At 40.0% G+C, this 6,165-nt stretch overlaps 1 protein-coding gene across 5 annotated transcripts in view; it reads right to left on the reverse strand.

Annotated features, from left to right (window-relative positions):
- Window positions 1–1,889, reverse strand: part of LOC138326718 (uncharacterized) — a 34,067-nt gene extending 32,178 nt beyond the window's left edge. For all 5 annotated transcript variants that reach the window (XR_011208943.1, XR_011208945.1, XR_011208944.1 and 2 more), the window contains exon 1: window positions 1,733–1,889. The gene's annotated coding sequence lies outside the window, so the exon portion shown is untranslated. The remainder of the gene's footprint in view (window positions 1–1,732) is intronic.
- Window positions 1,890–6,165: the final 4,276 nt, after the last annotated feature.

The raw sequence follows: 6,165 nt of genomic DNA on the forward strand, positions 1-6,165 counted from the left end.
AATTTCCTTTTAGCGACCCCACTGTCAATAAATGTGTACAAGGATTATATTTAATGATATATAAAAAAAGTATATGAAGTATATATGGTTGTGTGTTGAATTAATCTCCTCCTGTAGGTGCGGCAGGAGGTTACAAAATATTGAGGACCTTTGCCCCCCATTACGTTTCATCTTCCTACGCCACTGTCATATGCATACTGTCGTCAGGTGTACCCTCGGGCAGAACACCTGGCCATCGCCCCAGTTCCTCGCCTCAATTAACTCAACGGGGGTCCATTTACCTGTGTCTGTGTCTCGCAGGCTATACGGTAAGTTTGTGAATTACATTGATGATCTTTTTTTATTTTTCCAATCAGATTTAAGTCAAGAATGCATAGAACCATATTGAAATACATGTAAACTTAGATGTGCAGTAAGATATATCTCGCCACCAGCTATATTGCGCAAATAGTCTCGCGATAACCGTTCATCCATTTACGATAATATTAGGTAGGTACGTGATATCGCAAGAACAGCCCTAGTTTCTTATCCCAATTAGCTGATTAAGGTTCATGTAATGACTTTAACCAGTGATATTTTGCAAGCCTATAAGTAATTTGTGAAGCTGCTTGTAAATTTCAGTAAAATAAGAGAAAAATGTATATTTCTGGAGAAGACATAGAACTCGTGTGAATTGCATTGATGGCACCAAATAAACATGCTATCGTGTTCAGTAGTGACTATGCCAGGTACTCCAACAGTTTGTTTGGCAAAATTGGACCAGCGAATAGCGCAGGAGCCTATTGTTGTAAATGCAAATGGCTGCTTTAAATGGCGGATCACAAATATAGCATATAAGAAGACATTTTAATTGATACAAGTGCTCTTATATACACTATAAGGTACTCTGAACATGACAAGAAGAATATTTAAGAAAAAAAATAGTTAAAATGTGGACTTTGAGGCTCTTTCCGGAAATTTGCATTTTTCGCCCCAAACAGATTGTTTGAACTATTTTTTTCGAGAAGAGTCTTCTTGTTATGTTCAGAGTACCTTATGGTGTCTATAAAAACATTTGTATCAATTGAGATGGCTTCTTATATGCGATATTTTCGATCTGCCATTTATAGCAGCCATTTGCATTTACTACACTAGGCTCCTGCGCTATTTGCTGGTCCGATTTTGCCAAACAAACTGTTGGAGTACCTGGCATATTCACAACTGAACACGATGGCATGATTATTTGGTTCCATCAATGCAATTCACACGAGTTCTATGTCTTCTCCAGAAATATACATTTTTCTCATATTTTACTGTATTTTACACGCAGCTTCACAAATTACATATCAACAGTAAGACTGACAGTTAGCCAGGGTATATACCAACAATTAATGAAATTAGTTCTGTTCAATTGCAGCACAGTAATGAGTTTTAGGCTTGCAAAATATCACTGTTTAAAGCCATTACATGAACCTTAAGTTATCTATGTCTCTGATTAAAGGTTAAAAATCATTCATTATTTACACGGTATATGTAATAATCAGATCCGGTAGCACCGCTTAATCTAGCTATATAACTAGATATTACTATATAGCCAAATATGACTACACGTATAGTGGACAAATGTAAATAAACAGGTGAGGTCTGTCACATTAATCTGGGGATTTGAGAGTATCAGAGTCAGCCGCCGATTACAAAATTTAAACCACAATATTGTATTGATCCACGATAGGCATTATGCATACTAACTTACCGTTGACAAAACCGTCTAATCTAAAATTTCACTTAAACAGTCAGCGCTATCACTCCTCTGGTGTAGATCTGTTATTATAATCTGAAGCTCGTCTGCTTGTTGTTGAGAAGGAGTACGTCGTAAACCGGAAGTACCACGTCAGGCCTAAGACAAAAATCAGTCCGGTCTAATTTTCCGGAATTAAACAATATTCGTAGCTGTTATATTAGATACAGTGTACAGTTATACCAATTTTGACCCACCAGAATGTCCATAGACCATTGTTAGACGTTTTATGGGTCTAGATAAAAATTCGTTGACATTTGGATTGATATGGAAATCAAATGTCCATTTCTTACAACATATACGTAAGTGCACTAGTCTACGATATTCCCATAAATTCAGAACGAGATGTGTATTCTAAATGTTGACAGTTTATAATCTTTGTCGTACTCAGAGGAATCAACTGCACAGGGGGCAAACTCAATTAAATGGATGTTGTCATACAATTTTTTTTCTTTTTTGTATTTGGTGGATGGACTCAATAATGAATATTATTTTATGTGATTTTTTTTAGAAAAAAACGAGATTTGAAAAAATCATTTAAAAAAATCGGGATATTTATTATATTATAAAGATTTTTTAAACCTCGTTTTTTTATCTGAAAAAAGCACATGACTTATATGTATTCATCAGTCGATCCACCAAACACAACATCCATTTTCATTGAGTAAGTCCCCTGTGATCAGCTATGCATCTTTTTGATGATGTAGCGCGGCATAACACTATAAAGAAACCCGCAACACTGATCTGTGAGAACGAAACGTTGAAAAATGACCCCGAATGCCGTTGAAAACTGAACTTTAAGCGAACTTTTCACACCAACCCGTTGAAAATGGACCCCGTTGAAAAGTGACCCCATAAGAACTCGTTTATGATTACGTAACCCAACGCTACAAACTAGATCTCAACAACGCTTTCCCAATGACTCGCTCAAGTCGACTCGATGTATTGATCTAACTTTGGAAAAAAATAATGTCAAAATTCAAGGTCATATTTTAATTTTTGTATTACCTAAATACAACCCCTGAATTCCAGATCCACAGAAGTCATCAGCCAGGTCCACCTCTCCCTGAACGTTTCGACTCCTAACCTGGAACGTTCTCAAGATGGCGAGTCGACAGTGATTGGCCAAATCACAGCCCTTCTGTGGATAGCTTCCAGCCCATGTCTTGTCTCTACCACAGCCAGCTTGACGACTTCTCTGAGCACTGTTCTTGACAGTCGGTCCACTGCTGCTTTACTGTGTCTGCCCTTCACACGCAGTGCTGCAAGCATTCTCCATGTTGAATGTGCAGTAAATCCTCTGTATCCGATCTCCACTTGGAAGAGCCAAACACTCCACCCTAGGGCTCTGATGTCTCCTGCCTTTTCTTCATACTTCCCCTTCTTTCGCTCAAATGCCTCCTTACATCTTCCCATGGAACTGTCAATTCCACCATGATCATCTTCTCTCCTTGCGTTGACCCAAAGAGGATATCTGGACACAGATTGGTCTGGATGATGTCGGGGAATACCAGTCTACTGTCTAGATCGACCCTCATCTCCCAGTTCTGTGCGTCGTCAAGGATTCTCACTGGTGAACAGTAGTAGAAGTGTTCCTCCCTCCCCGTCTAGTACAAAGTTGATAAATGTACAACCCTTCGCAGGCTTCCACTTCTTAGTCCTTTCCCTCTCCAGGATGTCAGTCAGTTCTCTTAGCACCTTGTCATGGCGCCATCTGTAGCGTCCTTGCGTAAGGGCGATATTGCATCCTGATAGTACATGCACAAGGTTCCCTGGTCGGTTGCACAATGGATAGTCGGGAGTCTCAGTCAAGCCCAATCTATGGAGGTTAGTAGGCGAGGGAAGCAGGTCGTAAACTGACCTTAGCAGGAACTAGTTTCGGCAAGGTTCCATTCGCCAGAACTCCGACCAAGACAGTCTTCTGTCTGTAGTTCCTACCTCGTCCATGCTCCCTGGGCTTCCATCTCTACCACTTTGGCCTTCCTGATTTACTCCTCTATTTCCCTGATGTTATCCTGTACCATCTTCCTCTTGCCGGCTTTATCTGATGTCCCTCAGCGCTGTACATGAATTATACCCAGTCACTGGCGTCCTAAGCACGTTGTACCAACGATGTCTTGGTGTCTCAGGCGGCTCCCAGCTGCTTCTACTGCACTCCTTGCAGACCATTTCTCCCCGTTCTCGTCTCTTTGCCCGCGAGTCTGATCTTATCATCTTTTGAGTCCCTCACAGTCATCACCTGTCTTGCCTTAGCCACCTTGAACTCCTCAACAAGTGATGAAATTGGGACCTGTTTGGCTTGTGAGCTGTACAGGCCAACGCTCTTGAATCTTTGCGGTACTCCTAGCCATCTTCGCAGGAACTTGCTGATGGTTCTTTCCAGTGCCTCTACTGTCGTTGTGTGCACCACATACAATGTGAGCGGCCATGTCAGACGAGGTAGAAGTCCCTACTTGTAGAGCCACGCCTTGAATTTCCCTGGAAGTCCTGTATTGTCGATCGCTTCGAGTCCTTCTTTTACTTGTCCTGCAGCCTCCTGATGTTGTAAGAGTCATTTAGGCTAGCATCAAAGTATTCGCCCCTGTAACTGTAGACGGACCGGTTTAACTCCCTTGTGAGAGCTCGTTGCGGAAAAAGGTAAGAAAGTTCCGAACAGAAGAAAGAAGAAGCCAAGTGCGCGGCTGTTTGAATTCTCTTCCATTTGCGTTGGCCTGCGAATGCCTGTTTGGCAACGAGGCATAAATCTACCAACGGAACTTGTATGTAAGCCCAAAGAGGTACATATAATGGAACAAATATAGTTCTTCTGTACACCATCAAGACCCTTGTCTTAAGTCCTTTGTGCGAGTTGCGTCCCCTTGATCAGGGCTGCGAAATTGCGACACAATCAATGCACGTCACCTACGTAGTACAAATGTACGTATATACCCCTGGTGCGTATGTGTTGCTGTTACACTCCAAGACACTTGATCGGGTTGTTGACGATTGAGGTAATATCTTCGCCCTGGATAAGCATCGAGAACTTCTCTGTGACCTTGCCTCTCTTGATGATTAAGCTCCGTGATGTCCTGGGTTTGAATTTCATTCTTGCCCATTCCACAGTCTCCTCCAGTGCAGTTAGTATCCACCGGACTGGACACATCCATGAAGCCTCTGTTGGGTGGTGGTCGAATCCCCGATTACGTCTCCGGGCCTCTACTTTTTCTGTCTGCTGCCTTGATAATAAGGTTCATTGGTTTTTTTACGACATTATGAAGCAAATAAGTGCAGAAATGAGCAAAGAGTCATCGGTCCAAGGCTTTACTTAGTTTGGTTTGGTTTATTTTGTTTAACTTCATATTGTTTATTGGTATAGGAAAGGTTGATTTCTTGGAGGAAAACCACCAGCCGACGGTCAGTGCTTGGCAATTGCCCCACATGGAATTCGAACTTGCGACCCAGAGGTGTAGGGCTTGTGGTAATATGTCGAGACATCTTAACCACTTGGTCACCGCACCCCATCAATAAAACAGCATCTAATGATTTTGTGTATTTAGAATTGGGATCTTTGTACCCAGAAAAATAAGAATTTTGGAGTATAGGATAAAACTAAAAGGTACTTCTAACTGTATTTCAAAAGAATGTTTAGATAATATGATTGAAACTAAAGATGAGTGGATTATTTACGTTAAACCTGAACTAGTAAAAATGGATTAGGATACCTCTGGAATGAAAGTTACGCTGACTGTTATACATGTAACATTATTGAGAATAGAATTAATGATGTATATAGACAAAAGCTTATTAACAATAAGGTAAATAATACAACACGATGTATACTTTAAACACATTTAGTAGACAGTTTTTGTTCACAATTTTATTAAACAAAAATGGAAAAAAAATATATATTTCACGAGAGAATAGATTGTATACATGTTGTGATTCAAGTGAACTTGATGATGAATATAATTTCCAACTATAATGTAAATTTACGCCAAATCTATATAAAGAAATATCATTACAGAAGACCAGTTTTTTAACTAGTTAAATTGTTAAGCGTTAAAAACGTTAAAGAATTAAAAAGTGCTGGTAAATTTATTCATTTTGTTTTAAGAAACGGTAAGAATAATTTAAAGATGACAGATATTTCTCTGAAAATCTATGGTACATGGATGAAACATTCCCCATCTCTTTTGATTTGTGTGTACTGTACTGCTAATATTTAGGGAGAAGGCGTGTATAGGCATGTTGCATGTTGCTTAATTGCTATTGTCTTGAACACCTGACAATAGAATATTACGGTCATTTTTCAGCAGACAATCTGTTTAGAGTTTGCCACGGTCATTTTTCAACGGTCATTTTTCAACAGACCTGCCGTTGAGAATTGACCCTCGCAGTTGCCAATTTTC

The sequence above is a fragment of the Argopecten irradians genome, chromosome 7, assembly GCF_041381155.1.
Source record: "Argopecten irradians isolate NY chromosome 7, Ai_NY, whole genome shotgun sequence".
Taxonomy (NCBI): domain Eukaryota; kingdom Metazoa; phylum Mollusca; class Bivalvia; order Pectinida; family Pectinidae; genus Argopecten; species Argopecten irradians.